Raw genomic sequence first — 25,052 nt, forward strand, 5'->3', positions numbered from 1 at the left:
GATGAACTGTTTGTCTTTATTTTGTTGCTCAAGGACTTACGGAAAATGTAGTTTAATGTTGATAAAGACTTTTAATGCCTGCTGGTTAGTAAAAGTGAAGTAAGTTGGAGCCTAATCATCACCTCCGGTCCTGACATAGAATAACAATGTCTATGCACACATTCTTTTGCCACCTCATTTGGTAAACCATATAGGAGTTATCCAATGTACAATGGTGGTGAAAGGTTGGGCTTTGCCTTCCTCCTGTGATCAAAAGTAGGTTGACACATTATTAGGCAAATATTCTGTCTGCGTTAACGGATCATCTATGTACAGCTGTTCTTTAAGATTCAACAACACTGACAGTGATATATCCAGACTAAGTATAACATTTTCAACCAAGACCCTACCCACGCTACGACTAGTCAAACACAAGAAAGAAGAAAACAAGTTACTTACCTGTAACTTTGGTTCCCCAGTATTGGTAACATTCATAGATTCCCATGCTTTGTATCATTCCCCGTCGGCGGAATGGGAGCCTCAGTAAATAAAAAATACCTTAGTAGTAAGCACAAAGTGAAAAAATAGGCCTAGGCCGCATCTCATTTTGTAGCTTATCCACCTCTTTTCGTAAAAGAGACCAAATTCTTGCAGTAGCCAATCAGAGCAGCCTCACTCCATAGAACCTTCCTGAGAGAGCCTCAGAGCCTCAGATTTTCGTAGCCGTTGTGAACAGCAACATCATTGGATAATAAGGCTGAGCTTTCCCGGAGGAGGGTGGGCGCATGGGAATCTATGAAAGTTACCAATACTGGGGAACCAAAGTTACAGGTAAGTAACTTGTTTTCTTGCCCCAGTATTGGAACTTTCATAGATTCCCATGCTTTGTATCAGAATAGCTAGCACTAAAGAGAAAAGCATATTTTGTAATATGTGTACCTGTAAATGTCATACGTAATCCTGATAAGAAAACAGATACACATTTGCAATACAAAATATGCAAACAGGAAGGCGGGATAGAAAGGAAAGCTCACCGACTTATTGGAAAAGGTTCCTCAAAACCGCTGGCCCACTGCTGCATCCTCTTTCACAGAAGAATCCAAGCAGTAGTGGCGAGTGAAGGTGTGGACACTGCTCCATGTCGCCGCTCTACATATGTCCTTGATCGGGACACCTGAGAATAGTGCCACTGATGAAGCCATTGATCTCGTAGAATGAGCACGAACTGCTCGCTGAAGTGGTTTCCCCGCTTCTTGATGGCAAAAGTATATTGCACTGGATATCCAGCGGGAAATGCAGGGTTTAGAAATTGGACAACCCTTTCGTGGAGCACTGAATGTTACAAAAAGCTGGGAAGATTTTCTGAACAGTCTTGTGCGCTCTAAGGAGAACTTGAGACATCTGTGAATGTCCAAAGAGTGCAAAGCCCTCTCTGCTGGCGTGGAGGGCCGCGGAAAGAAGGATTTTAAGACCACCGGCTCATTCAGATGAAATTCTGAGGGTACCTTCGGAATAAATTTAGGATTTGTTCGTAGGATGAGAACATCATTCTTGAATTGTAGAAAAGGTTCCTCAATTGTGAAAGGCTGGAGCTCACTAACTCTACTAGCCGATGTCAGGGCCAAGAGAAGAGCCAGTTTCCATGAGACAAACTTCATGTCAGCTGTATGACTAGGCTCAAATGGGGCCTTCATTAGATGTGACAGGACCAAATTAAGATTCCAGGCTGGTGGTGGAGGCCGGACTGGTGGAAAAACCCTGAACAAACCCTTCAGGAATTGTTTAATGATCTTCGCAGACCAAAGGGAAGGACCTGATGATGATCGTCTAAATCTAGAAATGGCCGCTAGATGTACCTTTACAGAAGAAGGAGCCAATCCAGATTTCGCAAGAGAAAGGATGTAAGGCAAGAGTTGGTGCGGTGCAGAAGTATATGGATGTAGACCTTCTCTCCGACACCAAAGGCAGAATCTGTTCCACTTTGCCCGATAGGTTTTATTCGTACTAGGCGCTCGGGCCTGGGCCAAAATGTCTTTACATTTTCCTGAAAGATTTAAACCCTGGAACTCTCTGAACTCAGGAGCCACGCTGTCAATTGTAGTGACTTCAGGTCTGGATGCAGAACCTGTCCGTGAGCCATTGTTAACAGTGATGGAACAGGACGCAGGAGAATTGGTTGATCTTGGGAGAGGAGAAGAAGTTCTGTGTACCAAAACTGCCTGGGCTATGCTGGTGCAATCAGAATCATTCTGCACGGTTCCACCTTGAGCTTGCGGATCAGTCTCGGGATCAGCGGAATAGGAGGAAAGGCGTAAACAAATGCGCCGTACCAGGCAATCAAAAGCGCATTCGCCAAGGATCCACGATGGTGAACCCTGCTTGCGTAGGACTGGCATTTGGCGTTTTGGGAGTCGCAAACAGATCGATGGTTGGGGTCCCCCAACGTGAAAACAGTTTGTTCAGACTGGTCTGATCCAGTTCCCATTCGTGGCTGATAGTCTTTTGGCGACTCAAAGCGTCCGCTGTGGCATTGAGTGTGCCCCCCAGATGTTCTGCTGAAAGGGTGATATTGTGTTGGATCACCCAATTCCAAAGCCTCTGTGCTTCCTTCGAAAGGGTGCAAGATCTCGTCCCGCCCTGCTTGTTTATGTAGTGCATGGCTGTGGTGTTGTCTGTACGAACCAGCACTGAACGGTTGCGGATCCTTGGAAGGAAAGCCTGCAAGGCTAGGCGAATGGCCATAGGTTCCAGCAGATTGATGTGGAACTTGACTTGGACTGAGCTCCAATGACCACTGACTTTCAGTTCTTGGAGGACCGCTCCCCATCCCTCCATGGAAGCATCTGTTGTCAATACCATGGGAGATGGTGGAAGTTGGAATGGCAAACCTACTGAAAGATTGTCTTTTAGAAACCACCAGCTGCCTGCCTTCCGCATCTCCGGAGTGATTACTATCTTGTCGCCGAAGGAGCCCGACACCTGACGCCATTGTTTGTCCAACTGTTCCTGCAGTGGACGCATTCGCAGCCTGCAGTGTGGTATCAATGGTATGCAGGATGATATCGATCCTAGAAGCGATTTGTATTTGCGAACTGACAGAAACTTCCGTGTCTGTAGTAGGCGAGCTGAGAGAATCAGCTTGGTTTGGCGCTCTTCTGAAGGAAAAGCCAGGCAGCACTCCATGTCTAGGATCGCATCCAAAAACTTCGCTGTCTTGGAGGGGAGCAAAATCGATTTTTCCCTGTTGAGCCGAAGGCCTAGCTACTCGAACAGTTGACTGCCGCTCGTGACTGCCCTGGACGCCTCTTGGAACGAAGGAGCCTTTACCAGCCAATCGTCCAGATATGGGAAGACTTCGAAAGACTGCCTTCTGAGAAAGGCTGCCACAGGAGTCAGTACCTTTGTAAAGATCCGCGGAGCGGACCGGAAACCAAAAGGCAGTACTTTGAATTGAAAATGGCTCTTGCCTACTGTAAATCGAAGATATTGCCTGTGAGCTGGATGAATGGGTACATGGAAGTAAGCATCTTCCAAATCTAGGGTAGCCATGTAGTCCCCTGGATTAAGAAGGCGGAGGATGTCCTGAAGAGTGACCATCCTGAAGGACAACTTGATGAGATAAGTGTTGAGCTGTCGTAGATCTAAGATCGGACGCCACTTGTCCTTCGTCTTCCGAACCAGGAAGAACCTGGAATAGAACCCTTTCCCCTTTTGGGAGAGAGGTACAGGTTCTATTGCCCCCTTGGTGAAGAGTTGGTGGGCCTCGAGAGGAAGGAGTTTCAGATGTTTGGGTGTAATGGCGTCTGGAGCTCTCGTAGGAGGAAGATCTTGGAACTCCAACGAGTGTCCTTCCTTGATGATGTTTAGGACCCACTGGTCTGTTTTTATGAACATCCAGTTGTTGAGGCAATGGGCAATCCTGCCCCCCACTGGTGTTAACGAGGGTACAGGAACAGTAGAAAGAGCCACCTGGCCGCTATTGTCTCTTGGTATTATCTCTCCTCTGCTGCCCCTGTCGTCCTCTCGGCGGCTGTCGAGAGAAAGAACCCCTCTGTGAATACTGGGGTTTGTATGTCTGGCCAGGTTGGGAGTTGGAAGAGTAGCGGTGCTGATTACCGCCTCTATAGGATGAGAATCCTCTTCCTCTTGCTCCCCTAAAGGGCACCTTGCGGTATTGTAAAGTTCCTAAGGACTTGGCCGTATCTGTATCTTTCTTTATGCCCTGTAGGGCGTCATCCACGTGTTTGCTAAATAACATCTCCCCATCGTAAGGCAGATCCAGAATTTTATTTTGTACCTCCTGTCGAAACCACATGGCTCGCAACCAACCCTGGCGTCTCAAAACTGCCAAGCCGGCTAGCGCTCGGAAGGCCGTAGTTGCTAGATCCATAGCGCAGTCGATTACCTCAGAAGAGGCTCGCTCCCCTTCCAGTAAGATCTTTTTGACCTCGTCTTTAGATGCATCCTGAAGTTCTTCCACAAACGGGGAGAGGTCACACCACATCTGGCGATCGTATCTCCCCAGAATCGCCAAAGCATTAGCCGCCCTAACGAGGAGGCTGGCCATTGTGGAGAATCTTTTTCCAACATTGTCCAGATGCCTGCCCTCTTAATCCGGTGGCGTCGTTAGCGGCGTGGATGGGTTCTTAGATTTACTCTGTGCGGCCTGGGAGATAACCGAATCCGGTTTTGGTTGACCTAGTAGACATGCCGGGCTGCCCTCCGGCGCCTTATATTTTTTCTCCAGTCTGGGGAGCACTGGGAGGACCGTGGCCGGATTCTGCATAGCTTTTAAGCCTTCAGACCAAACATGTTCAATGATGGGGATTGAACGTACTGACTTTCAGAATGGTTCTTTGAAGTCATACAAAAAACATTCAGACTGAACTGTGGTAACTGGAAGACCAAATCTCTTGGATGCTCGTTCCATTAAGTTGTGAAAACATCCAATATCTGCTGGAGGAGAGATTGCTGTATCAGGCCCTGTGACGTCTGGATCTCGAAGGCTATCCTGATTCCAGTCCTTATTCTGATCTTGGTCAGGGTCCACTTGCTGATCTACATCAGATGAGGCTTTATCATCATCCGTATCATCCCGAATGGGCACCACCTCTTGTGGATGTTCTACAGGCTCTGGGTCACGCCCTCTTGAAGGCAAAGAGTGTTCAGCCAATGGTTGAGGTAACTGAGGCGGAGGTGTAGGAGGGCGTACTTGTTGAACCTCCTGTGCAGCAGGAAATCGCCTCCGATAGTCCTGCAATATTAATTGTAGATCAGAGATGAGAGTGGATGGCATCGCTACCATATCCTGCTGAGACTGACGTGGAGGTTTCTGCAAAGGAATCTGCATGTGAGGCCTCTCCTGTTGGTCATAATAGTCTTGTGGAACATAGTGTTGTTGCTCCATTTCACCTTCCTCAGAACTGACGTCCTGTAATTTGACTTGTAAGTCAGATGGGCTATAAGGCGGCCCGTAATCGCTATAAGCCTCTTCTTCAGAGTCCTCATCCAGCAATAGGGTAGGAAGCAACCGTGTAACTCACTGTGGAGATGTCATTTCCGGTGTTATTTGTCTTTTTCTGTGAGAAATTGCAAGTTTCCCAGTCGTCAACGACGTCGTCGACGGAATCGTCGACGGTTGAAGCTTCAAAGACTGTTTCGTCAACGGAGGCGCCGACGAAGAAACTGCGCTCGCCGTCGAAGTCTGTATCGTCGACGGGGAGATGGTCATCGTCGACGAAGGCTGGATCGTCGGAGGAACCGTCGACGAACTCGTCGTCAGCATCATGGTCGTCGACGACGTTGTCCTCGTCGTCGACGCGACTCTCGTCGTCATCGTCGTGGAAAACGTCATTTTCGACGACGACGAACAGGCATCAGGCGTCTTAAACATCGTCGACGGCGCAGGTGCCGTCGTCGTAGCCATCGTCGACGAGGCCAATTTTAAAGACAAGTCTTTCTTGACAGAAATCGTCGACGTACCTGTGGTTTTCACCGTCGACGAACGCTGTTTCTTGTCTGAAACAATCTCCTGAGGCGCAGTAGAAGGCTTTTTCACCCCTCTATCTTTGTCAGAGGGTGGTGAAGTCACAGGGACGATCTTTTTAGCGTTTTTTGAAGGTTGCGACTCCTCAGGCTGTCCCTGCCTCTCCTTTTCACCGCGGTGAGGAGATTTTAGGGAAGCAGGCCTATCAGAGGTCCCAGGCAAGGCCTTGACATGGGGCTCATCAGATGTAGTAGGGGGAGACCTACCCCTCTTCTTCGATTTTCTAGATGACACCATCGAAGAGGAGACCTCACTGTCTGAAGACAGAACTTCCTTGCGGTCCTTCATTTTTTGTAGCCAAGTCAGGAGGTGTCCCTCTCTGTCCCTCAAGGTCTTGGTGGAGAAGGTTCTGCAAATCTTGCAGTCAGTGGCCTTATGATCCGGATATAAGCAGTATATGCAGTCTTCATGTTTGTCTTCAACAAACAACCTCTTTTTGGAGCAAGTAGCACAGGCTCTAAAAAGTGCTTTCTTCTCTTTGTCAGACATAAGGAAAAACAGGCAAAAAGTTGTAGAAAATACTTAGAAGTGAAGAAAATTGAGCAGAGCTCAATGGAGACTCCCTTGCACAACATGCAGTAGAAAATCTGAGGCTCTAAGGCTCTCTCAGGAAGGGTCTATTGGGTGAGGCTGCTCTGATTGGCTACTGCAAGAATTTGGCCTCTTTTACAAAAAGAGGTGGATAAGCTACAAAATTAGATGAGGCCTAGGCCTATTTTTTCACTTTGTGCTTACTACTGAGGTATTTTTTATTTACCGAGGCTCCCATTCCGACGACGGGGAATGACACAAAGCATGGGAATCTATGAAAGTTCCAATACTGGGGCAAGTATACTTTACAAGACACCACCTTAAACGTTGGTTTATGTAGGAGCCCCTGCCTCCTGCAACTTGCTCTTTCACTTACTAAAATGAAGCAGTTCAGTCGCATTTTCAGCCCTTTCCTTTGATATTGGGTGCTGGCTTCAAGAGAGGCACTGAATCATAAAGTTATTAATGTGTTAAATTCTAGTTCCAAGGGATTCAATGATTTAATACCTTGATGACTGTGCTCAATGGAAAGACAGTGTATAGCACTATCAGATCCCTCTGTCCCTTCTGATAAACATTACCGTCTTGCTTTTTTCATGCACCATCACCTCGCTTAACTTCTCAGATAACACTTTACCCATATTGTCTCCTCAAAACAAACCATGAACCCATTTTGATAACACTATGTAGGTCAGCTTATTCCTCACCATGAAGCTCTCAAAACTACAGTTCATCCTCAAATAGCCTAAACTCGGGTTGCAGTTATCAGAAAGCTACAGAGTACTTTGCAGCTTTCTTCCCCTATACTTTCCACACCCATTTACTAAACTTGCCCACCTTCCACAACCACCCCAGCTGACTCATTCATCAACAGGATAGGTATATGTATGTATATGTTACTTACCCTGTAAGCATCTGTTCTTAGTGCTGTAGATTCATTCCTGCCATCTAGTGTTGGGTCCGGATGTATGCAAGTTGTTTTTCTTCAAAGAAGTCTTTCAAGTCACGAGGTAAGGTGACTCCTCCTCTTGGTAATAGTGTGCATTGGCATCAACTCCATTGTTAGACTGTTTTCCCGCAAGAGGGTGAGAATGGTGTCTAAGTAAGTATGACTAAAGAGATGTCCATGCAAATGAAATATAGATTAGAACTGCAACGATCATAGGTGTCAGGGGTGGAGGGTGGGCGCATGTCAGACCCCTCAGGATATTGTGGCATGGATCAGCAAATTTAGGGAAACAGATATGGAAATTTAGCAGCACAAATATAGAAATTTAGCAGCATTTTCGAGGCACTTTATTATACTCAATCATTCATTTTCTGCCAAAGGTAACGCTTCCATTGTATGCAAGGGCACTGGAATTATTTGCATGGTAGGAACAAATTAAGCAGGTGCATTGTCTAAATTATTTATCAAAAAAGCAAAATAAGTGGCGTAATGTGGGACATTTTGTAACAGTAGTTTTGTCATTTTTACATTTTAACACTCTCTGGCAAAGGTGAAATCTTAATACTATCAGTTGGACACCTAAATCCTGCAGTCAGCGACTAAAAAGGCCTGGAGTGACTGTATCTGAAAAGCAGGCTGTGCCTCTCATGCTCAGCAGTAGTAAGCCTCTCCTGATAACCTTTACCTTTACTAGCCTCATCCACCTGCCAGACCTTCTCCCCACCCAGTCTCCTCCGTCGACCAGGGCACTTTCGACACTCCCTCCTCTGCCATCACCTTTGCATCACCTCAGCTCCCCACCCGTCTCCCCTCACTAGCTCGCCCTGCTGTAGGAGCAGCGCCTCTCTTCTCCTCAGTCCCTTTTATTGCATCTCTCCTCCTCACTCACCTTCCTACCTACTGGTCCCCCTCTCACACCAGGACCCATCTTCACAACTCCCCTCTCCAGCTCTCCACTCCGGCACCTCCCTTCACAGCTCCCCTCTCCTCTTCTCTCCAGCACCTCCCTTCACAGCTCCCCTTCCCTCTTCAGCACAACTCGTCACTGCCCCTTCTACCTACAGAAACGGAGCAGAGGATGAGGGGGGGCCTGGGATTTCAAAGGTAACTTAAGCGAATGCCAAAGTGACGTGCCTAAAAACATAGCCTGCCTGCTAATTGATGAGCAGGCTTCCCACATGCACAGCCAAAGACTAGTTGCATTGACTCTGCTTGTTGCAGTGTGGATGGAAGAAGCAGAAAGATGATGACGAACATGTGTTCTTTAAATTACATTTCTAACAACTATCCAGCAGATGGAGCTAACTTATTGCACTACCTCACAACTACAACATCATCAAAAGGACAAAAGAAAGATAATTCAAATTAAAAACCGCAAGACGCTACCTTTCATTCTATCCCACTCCCCTCAGCTCTCTGCCCTTTTGCCTGCTTCTCTCGTGTCACTTTCACTCTGTCCAATATCTCTTAGCTTTCCTCCCTATAATGCTGTACAGAGCCACGTGCTTGCCTACAGCCAATAAGAAGCCGCCATTTTTTTATGCCTGCCAGGAGACCTTTTTTGCGGCCAAAAAATTACATTTCGCAATTGTTTCGTGAATTGCGAAATGCTAGAGGGTCTGATATGTATCTGAAGTACTACATGCCAAGAACAGATGCTTACAGGGTAAGTAACATAATCTGTAAGAGGCATGTGGAGCTGTAGATACACAAGCTATGTACAGAAGTACTCTACAAAAAGCGGTGGCTAACCAGTGGACGTTGCAGGTGTTTGAAAAAGTGTAAATAGCACTATTAGAGGGTGTGGAAATCTGGAGCCAAAGTTTGGGCATTTTGCATTCTCTGCTGTCGCATAGAGGTATATTTGTAGAAGCCCCCACTTGTGGAAGTATGGGAGGAGGACTTCGGGGTAGAGTTTCCACTCATGAACTGGTTGCCGCATCTTGTTGAGGAGGTGGTCAAAGTCATTGTCTGTTGCCGGGAGGTGTTCCGCTAACAGATGGATTTTGTGACGTATTGCCAAACGCCAAATGGTATGCGAGAGGTGTGACAGCTGTATAGTGTGTGGACCCCCATTTTTGTACACAATACATGGATGTCATATTGTCCGTCCGGACTAGGACAACCTTTCACTTTAACCATTCCCTTTAGGTGAAGTAGAAACGCTTTCAAAGCTAGGTGAACAGCTTGAAGCTCTAGGTAGTTGATGTGGAGAATTTGGTGTCTGGTGTCCCAAAGACCCTGAACTGTTAGATGTTGTAGGTGACTACCCCAGCCTGTGAGGGATTAACTTCTGTTAGCACAACCTGTGGAACAGGGTCGGTGAACAGCCGCTCTTTGTGAGTTCCAGTACTGCAGAGAGTGATGAGTGCGGTTGTCTACCAACACTAGATCTTGTAGTTGACCCTGTTGTGCTAAACATTCCTTTAGAGGGTGCATGCTTAGTCTTGCATGAGACATTATGGCAATGCGTGATGCAATCATCCCGAGAAGACGCATGAATGTTTTGATTGTTAAATACTGATTGGGTTGAAATTGTGGTAGCGGTGTCTGATTTTATTTTTTTATTCTGACTGTATTTGGGTAGGCTAGGCATGTTTGAGTGTTGAGCATAGCTCCTAGATATGGTTGCAGTTGTGAGGGTTGAAAATGGGATTTCTGAGCATGGATTGTGAATCCCAGCTGAGGTACAAGATATATGGTAGTTTGAGTGTGTTGTTGACTCAGATGGTGAGCCAATTGTCTAGATATGGGAAGACATTTGATAGGCTGCTAGGATAAGTTACTTACCTGTAATCCTAGTTCCCTTCCAGGGGTATACTCATCAAAGTCATAAGCAGTGAATTATCCCCGCCCATGTGACAGACAGACAGACACACACACACGTGTACTGCAAATGCTACTTACCAGTATGCATCTGTTCTTGGCATGTAGGGCTGCTGACATTCATATCTGTGCATAGATCGCCGCCTAGTGTTGGGTCCGGATGATTGCACATTGTTGTCCTGGAAGAGTCTTCGAAGTATCACGAGATAGGTGGCTCCTCCCCTGGACTACAGGGCGCATGGGCATCGCCTCCATCCCCAGATTGTTTTTAGCCATTGGCAGAGATGGAGTGAAGTATGTGAGTGATGACCATGCTATTGAGCATATATATATATGAAGACTGCAGCTGCTACAGGCGCCGGGGAGGAGGGTGGGCGATATGAATGTCAGCAGCCCTACATGCCAAGAACAGATGCATACTGGTAAGTAGCATTTGCAGTTCGAGGCATGTGGGCTGCTGAATTCATATCTGTGCATAGAATACATAGCAGTCCCTCCATTAACGGCGGCCGCCCGTGCCAGCTGCAGCAGTCTGAAAAAGTGTCTTGAGAACAGCCTGACCAACAGCTGCCTGCTGTTTGGAGTGCACGTCTACACAGTAATGTTTAGTGAAAGTATGTGTGGTAGACCATGTGGCTGCTCTACAAATATCTTCTAAGGGAATGTTACCTAGGAAAGCCATAGAGGCCCCTAACTTCCTGGTGGAGTGGGCTCTTGGTGGGATAGTGAGAGTGCGTTTAGCTTTAGCGTAACAGATTTGAATGCATTTCACAATCCACCTAGCGATCCCAGCTTTGGAGATAGCGTTTCCCTTGTGGTGTGAGGCAAAAGCAACGAAAAGCTGCTTGGTTTTGCGAAAATCTTTTGTCCTGTCCACATAGTACATCAAGGCCCTTTTAACGTCAAGGGTGTGGAGCATCCGCTCCGCCAGCGTCTCTGGGTTTTGGAAAAACACCGGCAACTCAATTGTCTGGTTCATATGGAATTGAGACACAACCTTGGGTAAGAATTTAGGGTTAGTGCGGAGCACAACCCTGTTAGCATGTACCTGGAAGAAAGGTTCTTGGATGGTGAGCGCCTGCAGCTCGCTAACCCTCCGTAGCGATGTAATTGCTACTAAGAAAGCAACCTTCCAAGTCAGAAACTGTAGCTCACAAGAGTGCAGTGGCTCAAAGGGAGGACCCATCAGTCTCGTAAGAACCACATTGAGGTTCCACTCTGGAGCTGGTGGGGTCCTTGGCGGAATGACTCTTTTGAGTCCTTCCAGAAAAGCTTGATAGCAGGAACCCTAAAAAGTGACAGGTGTTGCCTGTTTTGAAGGTATGCTGCCATAGCAGACAGGTGAATGCGGATGGAAGAGTACGCCAAATTGCATTGATACAGGTGGAACAGGTAACAAATGATGTTTTGAATGGAAGCATCTAGCGGATCAATATTGTGGTTAACACAGTAAATGACAAAACCTCTTCCATTTAGCCGCATAACAAGCTCTAGTAGTGGGCTTCCTTGCCTCCCGAATGATGTTCATGCAATCGGGAGGAAGATTGAGGTAGCCAAACTCTAGGACTTCAGGAGCCAGATCGCCAGGTTGAGCTGTTGCGGATCTGGGTGCTGAATGTCGCCATGGCTCTGCGTCAGAAGGCTGGGAGTGAGATGAAGCCTTTGATGTGGTACCACGGATAGTTCTAGAAACGTGGTGTACCATGGTTGGCGAGCCCACGTCGGAGCAACCAGGATGAGAGTCATCGAGTGCTGCCTGAGCTTGCGTGCCACCAGCGGTATCAGAGGTGCTGGGGGAAAAGCGTACGCAAATCTGCCTGACCAGTTCATCCACATCGCATTGCCCTGTGATTGCGGGTGTGGGAATCTGGCGGCGAAGCTTTGGCATTTTGCGTTCTCCTTTGTGGCGAACAGGTCTATCTCTGGATGACCCCACCTTTGGAAGTACGGTTGGAGTACTGATGGATGTATCTCCCACTCGTGCATTTGATGGCTGTGCCTGCTGAGCAGGTCCGCCATCTGGTTGTCCTTGCCCGGGAGATGCTCCGCCATGAGGAAGATGTTCCTCTGAATGGCCCACTTCCACATGCTCTGAGACAGCTGCGGAGGGTGTGTGCCTCCCTGCTTCTGAATGTAGTACATGGCTGTCATGTTGTCCGTCCGGATCAACAAGACCTTGTTGCACAGATGTACTTTGAACGCCTTTAAGGCCATGAAGATTGCCATCAGTTCCAACACATTGATGTGCATCTTCCTTTGCTGTAGTGTCCATAGTCCCTGCACCGTGTAGTGGAGTACATGCGCTCCCCATCCCTGGAGAGAAGCGTCCGTTGTCAGGATAATCTGCGGCACAGGCTCTTGGAATGGTCGGCCCTTGCAAAGGTTTTGTGGATTTCACCAATGCAGAGAGTTGTATGCCCGACCGCTCACCAACACTAGGTCTGTCAGTTGCCCATGAGCCTGAGTCCACTGACGTGCCAGGCACTCCTGAAGCGGACGCATATGTAGCCTCGCGTGCGGGACAATAGAGATGCAGGAGGCCATCTTGCCTATCAACTGCATGAACACCTTCGCTGGAAGCGAGTGTTGAGGTCTGAATCGTTGGATCAGCGTTTGGATACTGGTGATTCTCACTGAATTTGGCTGCGCAGTGGCTGCCAGAGTGTTTATTGTCGCGCCCAGATACTGTCGTACATGGGCGGGCTGGAGATGGGATTTCGGGTAGTTCAGAGAGAATCCCAGATCGTGCAGGAGATGAATGGTGCGGGACACGTGGTCGGCGCACTGTTGTTCTGTTTTCGCTTGAATGAGCCAGTCGTCCAGGTAAGGGTAGACGTGGACGTTCTGGCGTCGCAGATGCGCCGCCACAGTCGCCAGGCACTTCGTAAAGACCCTTGGCGAGAGCACGCGGAAGGGCAGCGAGAGTTCGGAGCTGGAGAAAACAGTAAACCCGAACGAAAACGATACCGGCGCCAAGCCTAAAGACCTTTTGGTCTCGAGTTAAGTGAGTTAACAACTATCGGTTCCGACAGAGGGAACCGACACACATCCGAGCCCAATGGCGGAAAAAAACAATCTGGGGATGGAGGCGATGCCCATGCGCACTGTAGTCCAGGGGAGGAGCCACCTATCTCGTGATACTTCGAAGACTCTTCCAGGACAACAATGTGCAATCATCCGGACCCAACACTAGGCGGCGATCTATGCACAGATATCAATTCAGCAGCCCACATGCCTCGAACATACATATACTGGTGTATGACCAGAAATTAAAGTTTATAAACTTTCAACCCCATACACCCAAATATGTATGAAAACCTACATATATGTAACTATGCCGCCCCATCAAAGAATTCGAACTAAAAAAGGGACAAACAGACAGAAATTAATTCAGCAATACTTGTATAGTAATAAATCACTAAAGACTACTTGTACTAGAAACCATACACCCAAATGGCTTCATACAAGAATCTTTTATTTTCCAGAACAAGGAAAAAACCAAGCCATTGCAGGCAGTTTGGCCCATAGGCTGCATAGGAATAACGGTCCTAAAACAGAAAAGACAACTGGCACCTTGCCTTTAAGATTTACAAGAACCTAGGCACTTTGCCTTTAGAATCCTCAGAGAGCACTCTGCTCCCAGCATGCACCACAGGTGACAATTAGGTCAGTTCTTTTTGTAAGGCGTATAAAACTACTTGACACCTTGTACAAACATTGCTTGTCCGGGGAGGCGGGCGGGGTGCTTATGACTTTGATGAGTATACCTCTGGAAAAGAACGAGGATTACAGGTAAGTAACTTATCCTTCTCTTCCAGGGGATACTCCTCAATAGTCATAAGCAGTGAATAGAATAGCAAGCCCATACCCCACACTTCGCGGACGAGCAATGTAGCACCAGGAATAAAAACAACCATGCTACAAACAATTAACCTAATAGATTTCTCAGAGATGCTTGACCGACTTGAGCATCTGAATCCAAGCAGTAATGGCGAGAAAAAGTATGAACAGACCGCCATGTAGCTGCTTTGCAAAGCTCTGCTATGGGAATATTTCTGAGGAGGGCCGTAGTAGAGGCCTTTCCTCTGGTTGAATGCGCTTTAGGCCTCCATTGAAGAGATTTATTAGCTAACTGATAGGCCAAGGAAATACAGGAGACTAGCCATCTTCAGATGGACCGCTTAGAAGCTGCTAAGCTAGTATTAATGAGACCATAATTGACAAATAACCGTTCGTCTTTCTAATACCTTTAGTTTTGTCCAAATAAAACTTCAACACTCTCTTAAGGCCTAAGGAGTGCAAGGCCCTTTCAGGGGGAGTAGAAGGATTAGGGAAGAAAGTGGGTAAAGTGATTCCCTGATTGATGTGGAAATCAGAGACCACCTTTGGCAGAAAACTAGGATGAGTTCTAAGAACTACCCTATTTGAATGAAACACCGTGTAGGGTTCCTTACAGCACAGAGTGTGCAATTCGCTTACTCTACGAGCGGACATAATTGCCACCAAGAAGGCCACTTTCCAAGACAAATGCTGTAAGGAAGACTTGTGTATTGATTCAAAGGACGCTTCCATCAGCTTGGTAAGGACCACATTGAGCTCCCACGGAGAAGGAGCTTCTACCGGTGGATACACCTTTTTTAATCCTTCCAGAAAATCTTTCACCACTGGCATCTTAAAAAAGGAACCCTGCGTAGGTGACTTTCTGTATGCTGTGATCGCTGATATGTGTACCTTAATAGAGAAGAACTGCAGACTCGACTTAGCCAGATATAACAGATACGGCAGAATGACCTGTTCCTGCCCTCTAACTGGGTCATGTCCATTATTCAAACACCATATGTAGAAACGCTTCCATTTGAAAGTGTAGGAAGCTCTAGTAGAAGGTCTCTTAGCTTCCTTGAGGATGTTCATACAGTCAGCTGGTAAGTCTAAGTGCCCATATTGCAAGACTTCAGGAGCCATGCTGTCAGCCTGAGCGAAGGAAGGCTGGGATGAAACACTCTCCCCAGGCTCTTGGACAGCAGATCCGGACGGCAAGGCAACCTCCGGTGTAGAACCTCGGAGAGTTGAAGAAGGTCCGGGTACCACCACTGGCGCAGCCACTCCAGAGCGATCAGTATTATCCTGGAGTTGGTCTTGTAGATTTCGGTTATCACTGCTAGAATGAGAGGTAGTGGGGGATAGGCGTAATGTAAGCTCTGAGACCAGCTTATCAACAGCGCATTCCCGCTTGAACCTGGTTGGTGAAACCTGGACGCGTAGACGGGGCATTTGGCGTTTATTGCGTCTCCGAATAAGTCTATGTCTGGAAAACCCCACCTTTGAAAAATTTCCTGAGCAACTTCGTTGGTGAGCACCTAGTCCTGCGCTTCTACGAACTCTCTGCTTAGAAAGTCCGCCTGGACGTTTTGGACACCCAGAACGTGGACTGCCTTGATGGTTAGATGTCTTGGCAGTTACCATCCCCAAATTGCTTCTGCCTCCTGGGACAGAATTCTGGACCTGGTGCCTCCCTGCTTGTTCAGATAAAACATTGTTGTGGTGTTGTCTGTCTGAATCAAGAGGGAGTTGGATCTCAGAAACGGAAATAGGGATTTGAGAGCCAGCTGGACAATACTCAGTTCCAGAAAGTTGATATGGTAACCCTTCTCTGTGTCCGATCACAGACATTGCACCTGAAGGTGATCCATATGAGCACCCCAGCCCTGCAGGGAGGCGTCCGTAACAATAGTTTGCATTGGAGTCTCTTGGTGAAAGGGAACACCTTTCAGCAGATGTGACCTCGTTGTCCACCACGTGATGGAGTCCTTGGCAGACTGGGGAAGAGTAATCCGATCCTCCCAACGTCCTGAAGCCTGTGCCCACTGGTCCTCCAGAGCCTGCTGAAGGGGACGCATGTGCAACCGGGCATTGGGAACAATGAAGATGCACGAGGCCATGGACCCCAGGAGAGAGGACACTTGTCTGACTGGAGGGTGGAGAGTCTGTAGGAGCTCTTAAGATTTCTTCCTGATGGATGCAAATCTCTCCTGTGAAGGACACACGCTTCCTTCCACGGTGTCCAGAGACGATCCTAGGTAGTGAATGTTCTGAGTGGGGTTGAGAATCGATTTTTTGAAATTGACTCGTAGACCCAGTCTGCTCAGAATGCGAAGGCTGTAGGACAGATGCGACTGAAGTAGAGATGGAGTGGAACTCTTCAGAAGCCAGTCATGGAGGTACGGGTAAATGAAAATTCCTCGTTTGCGAAGAAAAGCCGCCACCACTGCCATGCACTTTGAAACGGTTCTTGGGGCTGACTGGAGTCCGAATGGCAGAACTCGAAACTGATAATGGCGCCAAGCCACCTGGAAACAGAGAACCTTTCAATGCTTTCTGGACACTGGAATGTGGAAATAGGCGTCCTGCAAATCAATGGAGCACATCCAGTGTCCTTGATTTAAATGAGGGAAGAACTGGTGTAGAGCAAGCATCCAGAACTTTTCTTTTCGGATATATTTGTTTAAGATGTAAAGATCCGGAATAGGCCTGTACTCCACAGAAGGACCTCTTTTCTGGACCAGGAAATATCGAGAGTATACACCCTGGCATCTCTGATCAACTGGGACATGTTCTATGGCTTTTTTCAGCAGAAGACTGCTTACCTCTTCGTGTAGGATGGGCTTGACACGAGTAGGGTTCCCTCGGAGGAATCGAAGGAGGTGGGGTCTTGAACCGTAGTAGATATCCATTTTTGACAATATTTAACACCCGTTTGTTATATTGTTCCACTCCTCCAGAAAACCAGCGATACTTCTTCTTACCGGAGTGGACAACACGTTTAGAGGAAGTATCCCCTCATTGCTTCGCTGGCTGCTTTGACGTAGAGGTCTGCTGTCTATTGTTGCCTCTTCCTCTTCCTGGTCGTCTTTGTTGAAAATGAGACCTTTGCTGTTGCTGGTGACCCTGTGACGACCACTGAGGTGGTTGACCCTTTTGTTGAAACTGGCGTTTATCATTGGAGCGAAAACGCCTACGAAAGTCTTTCTTTTTCTCCAGTCCTACAGCTTTTACTGTGATCAATTCTGCCTTCATTTTAGTCATCTCTACATCTGCATGAGGACCAAAGAGGGAAGACCCATTGAACGGTAAGTTAGTCATCATTCGTTGTACCTCAGGCTTAAGGCAAGTTAACCGCAGCCACGAAGAACGCCTTGAGCAGATCCCGCATGTCTGTGAGCAGCTGATTCCGCAGAATCCGCTGAGGCGCTAATAACTTGGTTAGCGACAAGTTACCGAAAATCTTGCTGATCTTTAGGAAGTTTATCTGCAAAACTACCCAGAGAGTCCCATATGGATCTGTTGTATCTCCCCATTAGAGCCGAGGCACTGGCGACCTTCATGAAAGAAGCTGATGTGTTGCACATCTTGCTGCCCATGGAATCCATTACTTTGCTCTCTCTATCTGGAGGTGCAGAGGAGGAAGACAGAGGACTGAGTCTTCCTAGTCGCTGCCACAATGATTGAATCTGGAGGCGGGTCAGAGCGAAGAAATAATGGATCCTGTTCAGGGGCCTTATATTTCTTAGCTATCTGTGAGGGTACAGAACCCACCGTAGCAGGTGTTAAAAAAGCCTGAGTGGCAAGTTCTATAATGCCAGGAACAAGAGGACGCAGCGGTCTGGCTGAGAACGATGATACAGGTTTTTGAAGATCACCGAGGAATAAACAGTAGGAACTGACATAGTTATGTTTAACTAACTCGCTCCTCGACATACCTCATTGAAGGTGGAGAGATCGTCAATAGGCGAAACTCTTGATGTAGGTGTAGAGGTGTATGTAAGAGAGTAATCTCTCATTGAGGTCTTAGTAGAAGAAGTAGACCAGGTGGGAGACCTTAGTTGCCTCCTTTTCAGTGAAGAATGAAAAGAACAAGATCTATCCCTTGAACGCATATGACAGGATCGCGGAGACACCACTGTAGGTGACCTTGATCTTCATGGAGATCTCTGAGGAGTCTGTACTGGAGATCTTGACAGGCCGAAAGGAGAGTAGGTATGGGAGTAGTCCGACCCAGGGCTACTGAGGGCCCTCATCTTCTTCCGCCGAGGTTCTTCACCGACTACTGGAGAGCCCTCCGGTGAAACCTGGACACCAGTCCCGGAGATGAAGATCTTGATGGAGAGCGAGATGCAATAGCAACCTCCTCTGAGGCTACAGCAGGTTCTTTGTCCCTCGATGTCGATGGCCTCAACGTTGACAAATGCCTCTCCCTCGACGTCGAACCGTGGCGATGCCCTGTAGGAGTCAAGGACCTCGCTGTTCTCGACGGCGACCCCATCTTCTTCAAAGGGGACCTCGACGGCGACTGGTCATGACGTCGTGATGACTTCGACGTTGACCGCCTTCGACGTCGTGGTGATCTCGAATGGTCTTCAGGTCCCTTTGACGTCGGCAAACTTCGACGTCAACCTACGGTGAGGCGACAGAGTGTCTTGACGTCGATGGGTTTCTAGACGTCGATGTGTGCTTCGACGTCGATAGACCCGCACCTTGACCATTCCTCGAGCCCAAGGTAGGACGCTTCGACGTAGAGTCCTTTCAAGACGACGGAGACTCACGCCGTCTCGACGATGGAGACTCACGCCGTCTCGACGTCCGAGACTGTGCAGGTCTTTTCTTAGACGGTGGTAACGACTTCCACGGTGAACAATCTGGGTTCCGCCTTTTTCTAGATGTTGAAGAGGCAGTCTAGTGTTGGTGTCGATGCTCTTGATGAGAGGAGGGTTCTTGAGTCCCAAGGCCACTTTCCAGACGGGACATTCCTCTCTTCAACACCGGCGAATCCTCTCTCTATCACGGAGAGTTCTTGAGGAAAACTTCTTACAGTGATAACCAGAGTCTATCTTATGGGTAGAAGTAAGACAGGCAATACACACAGAGTGTGGATCCGAAATAGCCATCTTCTTACCACAGGATGGACATTTTCTGAAGAGAGCTGGCATTTTGACAGAAAAAGATGAACAATTTCTGTCAGAAAAAGAAGACAAAACTTTTACCAGCACAGGAAAATTGCCTAACAGCAACAAAAATAACAATTTCTAACTAAAAAGTCAAAAAACTGCCGAGCTCAAGCTCCAGGATCCTCACAGAAGGAGCCGGAAAAAAGAACTGACCTGTCACATGTGGTGCATGCTGAGAGCAGAGTGCTCTTTGAGGTCCTTAAAGGCAAAGTGCCTAGGTTCTTGTAAATCTTAACGGCAAGGTTCCAGTTGTCTTAGGACAGTTATTCCTATGCAGCCTATGGGTTAAACTGCCTGCAATTACTTCGTTTTTCCTTTTTCCCGAAAATAAATGATTCTTGTATGAAGCCATTTGGGTGTATGGTCTCTAATGATTTATTACTATACAAGTATTGCTGAATTGTTTTCTGGACCTGGACACCTACACACACACACACCTACACACCTACACACACACACACACACCTACCTACACACACACACACACACACACACAAACACCTACCTACCTACCGGGCGGTCGCCGGTAGGTATATATAGTTAGGACCTAGTTTCCATAGGAAATCCGCAACATTCTATTGGGAATAACTTTGGCGCCGGTTGATGAATCTCTGAGAATTTCTCAAAGAAGATGGCCCGCTCCGCTTATTCCCTGAAAATTTTGGGGGGATTCGTGAAGTGGAGGCTGAGAAAAAAGGGGGTCCCAAAACGCGTTTTCCCCATGTTATTTTCCATAGGACGATTAGACACTGCTACAGCCCGAACGGCTGAACGGAATTACAAGAAATTTGGCAAAATGGTAGAGTCTGATTCGCAGATCGCCCTTTTGTTTAAATGGTGTAAATCCCTCCAGTAGTTGTTGAGAAAATCAAATGAGAAAAAAATGTATATATCTATAAGCGCGCACCCCGCGATTTTTCGGAATTTTTATTTTTATTTTTGGGCCTTGGGGGTCCTTGTGGGACGCCCTGAGCAGGCCTAGAGGGTCAGGGTGCTTCTACCCTGCCCCCTTTTTGAGTTCTACATGTTTGTTTTTCTGCTTTCCTGTGCCTAAGTCTACCGAGGCACAAGACGGCTGCTAACAATTTCTGTTTTGGAGTGTTGACAGACAGTGGCAGCCAATCAGCATGCCTTCCCGAGAAAGCTGCATGCTCATTGGCTGTCGACACTTCAAACCAGGAAGTGTTGGCATCCATCTTGTGCTCGGTAGACCGAGGCACAAGAAAGCAGAAAAACAAATGTGTAAAACACAAAAAGAGGGCAGGGTAGACACACCTGACCCCTAGGCCTGCCCAGGTGGTCCAACAAGGACCCACAAGGACCCCCAAGGCCCAATTTTTTTTTTAAACCCGGTCTTTCAAATTACCCCCGGGGTGACTAAAACGCGCGGGCATAGTGATAAAGAAGTGTGGAGGTCCCCAATCCCCCTCACACTGCCCCGGGGACCGCCACCCCCCGGGGCAAAGCAACGCAGCCCCCTGGTGCATACTGGAGGCTCCTGGTGGGCTAGATGGCCCCCAGGGACCCCCAGTATGCAAGGGGAATTAGTTCCCCCTCTGCAAACGTGCCAGGGGGCTGCGTTGCAGAGAGGTGTAAAAAGGGGCATAGCCTCATTACACCTCTCTGCAATGAAGCCCACTGGCGCATACTGGAGGTTCCAGGTGGGCTAGTTGGCCCCCAGGGACTCCCAGTATGCAAGGGGAATTAGTTCCCCCTCTGCAAACACACCCGGGGGCTGCGTTTCAGAGAGGTGTAAAAAAGGGTGTGGCCTCATTACACCTCTCTGCAATGCAGCCCCCTGGCGCATACCGGAGGTTCCAGGTGGGCTAGTTGGCCCCCAGGGATCCCCAGTATGCAAGGGGAATTAGTTCCCCCTCTGCAAACGCGCCAGGGGGCTGCGTTGCAGAGAGGTGTGAAAACATTTTTTTTTTAATTTATAATAAAAAAAATGTAATGTAATTTAAAAAATAAAATATCTAAAAATAAATAATTTAAAATAATATAGTAAATCAGTATAAAAATATAACAATACATTTAAAAATGATCATTTACAAAAGCATTGAAATTCACTGAAAAAAAACATAGTTTCAGCCACGTTATAGTTAGGAATTACCATTTAAAAAACCTTTGAAGTCTGTTGTCTATGTTCACTAAGGGGAAGAGTCACATGTTTTGTTTATAAAACTTTATTGAATCTCATACTCGCACTCGTGAGAAAGGAGACTTGATCTCTGAAACCGGTCGAGTTTATTGCTGAAATAAAAGCACGCTAAACCAAAGGACTGTGGCCTGGACTTCATTTTCTTTGCATGCTGATAAAAACGAAATTTGTTGGGTGTGGCGAACCCGTCCCGCCGCAAGGGGCGTTGCTGACATCGAGGTGGAATATATATATATATATACCAAAACCTCCGTTTCCCTCGCGCTGTAGTCCTTCTCCCCAGCCTCGAACAGAACAGGCACGAACCAAGGTATTTGGATGCCAAATTACTTTATTTTCAGTGCTGTCGCCATAACGTTTCTGAGCGTTGAGATTATATATATATATATATATATATATATATATATACGCTCCGGGGTCCCGTACATGGGCGGGGATAATTCACTGCTTATGAGTATCCCCTGGAAGAGAACCACTGCTTAGCATTTGGTGAACATTCTGGGTGGAGTAGTGACTCCAGATAGAAGGACATTGAATTGACAATGCCTCCCTGCTATAACAAATCTGAGATATTTGAGAAGTGTTTTGTGAATACGGATGTAAAAATATGCACCCTTAAAGTCTAGGGCGGATATGAACTAGCCCTGCTGTGTAAGTGGAAGTACTTGTTGAAGTGTGACCGTATGGAAGTGTTCTGACAGCATGTAGTGGTTTAAGGGCCTTAAGTCTAAAATAGGCCGTAGAGATCTGTCCTTTTTGGGAATTAGAAAGTACAGGGAGTAAACCCCGGACCCTTGATCTTATAATGGAACTGGCTCTATAGCTCTTTTGATTAATTAAGCTTGTACTTCCTGTTTGAGCATTTGCTGAGATTCCAGAGAATGTCTGAGTGTGAAGTGGAATATTAGGAGGATTGCTAGTGAGCCCCAGGCAATAACCATGTTGGACAATTTCCAACACCCACTTGTCTGATGTTATTAAATGCTAAGTCGGAACAAACTGCTGTAAACAACCTTCAACATGTTTAGGATGGTCGGATGGAATGATTATTGAGTCACTGTTTGTTTCCAGATGGGGCGGTATGGGTTGGTGTACCTTTACCCTGACCTTTGGAGTTGTTACTCCTATAGTCGCCCCTGTAAAATCCTCTGGATGGAGAGGATTAAGCTTGTGTCCCACATGAGGATATGTTGGCTTCTGTGGAAGTGGTCTTTGCACCTCCTCTGTAAAATGAGCGACAAAAGGTGCCTCCATTGGTGGGTGCTTGAAGTCCTCCCATGGATTTCGCCACTCCTGTATCTTTTTTCATCTTCTCTAAGAACTCATCCACTTGTGGGCCGAAGAGATGCGGTTTATCAGAAGGGGCATTTAATAACAAATGACGAACCTCTGGTTTAAAACCAGATATACGTAACCATGCTTGCCTTCGTAGGACGACACTGGTATAAATCTCTCTGGCAGCGCTATCAGCAGCATCTAATTCACACCTGATGGAGGAGTTGGAAAGTAGTTTTCCCTCCTGCGCTAACTCCTGACCCTTTTTCTTAACCTCATAGATGCTTGAGATATTCTTCTCGTGTGCTGGGCCATAATAGAACTGGGTGTGGTCATGACGATCTGAGCTCGTCATGAGCACACGAGCACCGTGCCTCATGACGAGCATCGAAGGGGTTAAGCTCCTCTGGGAGATATTGTGGACATTGTATTCCTCCATATCATCCAAGTGAGCTCTGTCGTATCTGGCAAGTAAACAGAGGCATCTGAGTTTTTACTCCTTGTCAGGTCGTGGTGCGTCACTTGTGATTTGTACGTTCGCTCTTTGACGAGCATTATACACAACTACTGACTCTAGTGGAAGCTGATCCCTAATAAAAATTGGGTCAGATGGTGGTGGTTTATACTTTTTTCCAACCTAGGTGTAATAATGCATGCACAGTCTTTAAAAATATCATCTGCACTGCGCATCATATCTTAACATGAGAAGACGCAGATGTTTTGTGTGTATTTCCTAATGTTTCAAATAAAAAGTCTAATTCTGAGTCTTCTTTGTGTAAAGTGACCCCATGATATACAGCTCCTCCAGCTATAAGCTCTTGGTATAAAGTGTAAGCTGGAGGCGATCGTTTTGCAGGATAAAGATCAGAATCTGCATCTTGTGGAGGATCTATATAATAATCCCACCAGGGGTCTGGTGGAGCTGGATAATTATCATCAACCATGAGATACACGTCGACGTGAGGAGAAGCCGGAGTGAGAGTTTTAGAGAGCTTTGAGCTGAATGAGGTACCAAAGGTACAGTGAATGTGGTGCTAGAGAAGGAGGAGGAAAAGGTTGCGGGGGACTGGTAGCTATGTCCTTTTTCTTTAGAGCTATTTTCTCATGAATGTCCTATTGGAAAAAGGTTTTCCTTTCGGGATGATACTGACACAGGTTTTGCTATAGAGCATCCAGTCTCTGGATGAATGTGAATTTTCTTGTGCTCTGGATCGAGTCTTTCTTCCATAGTTTGCAAAATGGGTTCCGGAAGTTTTGTAGGAGCCGATTTCTGTTTCAATGCTGAAGTTTTCATAACCAAAGTGGTTCTCTCTTTCAGTGCCAATAGTTTAGGAGTCGAAGAATTGTTGTCTCAGCTCTGAGCGAAGCTGGAAGGATTTGCCTGTGCTTTTGGTGCAGAGGGTGGGGTGTTGAAAGCGGACTCTTGGTGCCTACAATGGCGAAATGGCAGTGGTGGCCCAGAAGCCTTTTGTTGTACAGGAATGGACTGTGTTTGTGTGGACAGGTGAGGGGTTTGGGTACTCACAACACCTTGACTAGGCAGTAGATCATGGGACTACAAATTAATCTCTAGTTCAGTATCGGAATCTTGAACAGAAAAGACCGCTTCTTTCTCAGCAGCAGACGCTTCCATGTCTTCCTCTTCCTGTTTGATATCTTCTTGGTCGAACATATTGAGAGCATGTTCTGCCTCTGCATCTCGCCGCGTTGAGCCTGACAGTCCGCAAGATCTTCTTCCATCGAAACGACCGACCGGCCCCACAGTCATCTTCTTTGGGCTCTAGCGACAAGCACAGATAACAGACTTTGAGAGGGTCGGTTCACGGGTATTTGGAGAGGCACAGAGGGCAGAACTGAAACAGAGTCCGTTCCGTCATCGAATTATCTTCGATGGAGGTGGTATGGAGTGTAACTTAACCCAAGTGGGCTGGGCAAAATGGCCGCGATTGGACTGTTCTGACCCAAATTGGTGAAAGTCTTCTGATTTTCGATACACGAGGGATGGAAAACACATTTGAAACAATACCGACGAGGGTAGAGTGGATTGCACACTGAAAAGATCCTGAAAACGGTCACGAACTGGGGAGCCGCAATACACGTCCAAACTTGATGGCGGAAAGAAAACAATCTAACAATGAAGGTGATGTTAATGTGAGCTATTACCAGGAGGAATCACCTTACCTTGTGACTCGGAAGACGTCTTAGAAGAAATACAACTTGTGAACATCCGGACCCAACACTAGACAGCAGGAGTATGCAAAGTATGTGTATCTACAGCCAAAC

General features: G+C 47.1%; 1 protein-coding gene across 3 annotated transcripts in view; it reads right to left on the reverse strand.

Moving 5' to 3' along the window:
* DCAF8 (DDB1 and CUL4 associated factor 8) overlaps positions 1-25,052 on the reverse strand; it is a 470,600-nt gene that overhangs the window by 198,034 nt on the left and 247,514 nt on the right. The gene's annotated exons all lie outside the window — the stretch shown is intronic.

The sequence above is a fragment of the Lissotriton vulgaris genome, chromosome 12, assembly GCF_964263255.1.
Source record: "Lissotriton vulgaris chromosome 12, aLisVul1.2, whole genome shotgun sequence".
In the NCBI taxonomy this organism is placed as follows: Eukaryota; Metazoa; Chordata; class Amphibia; order Caudata; family Salamandridae; genus Lissotriton; species Lissotriton vulgaris.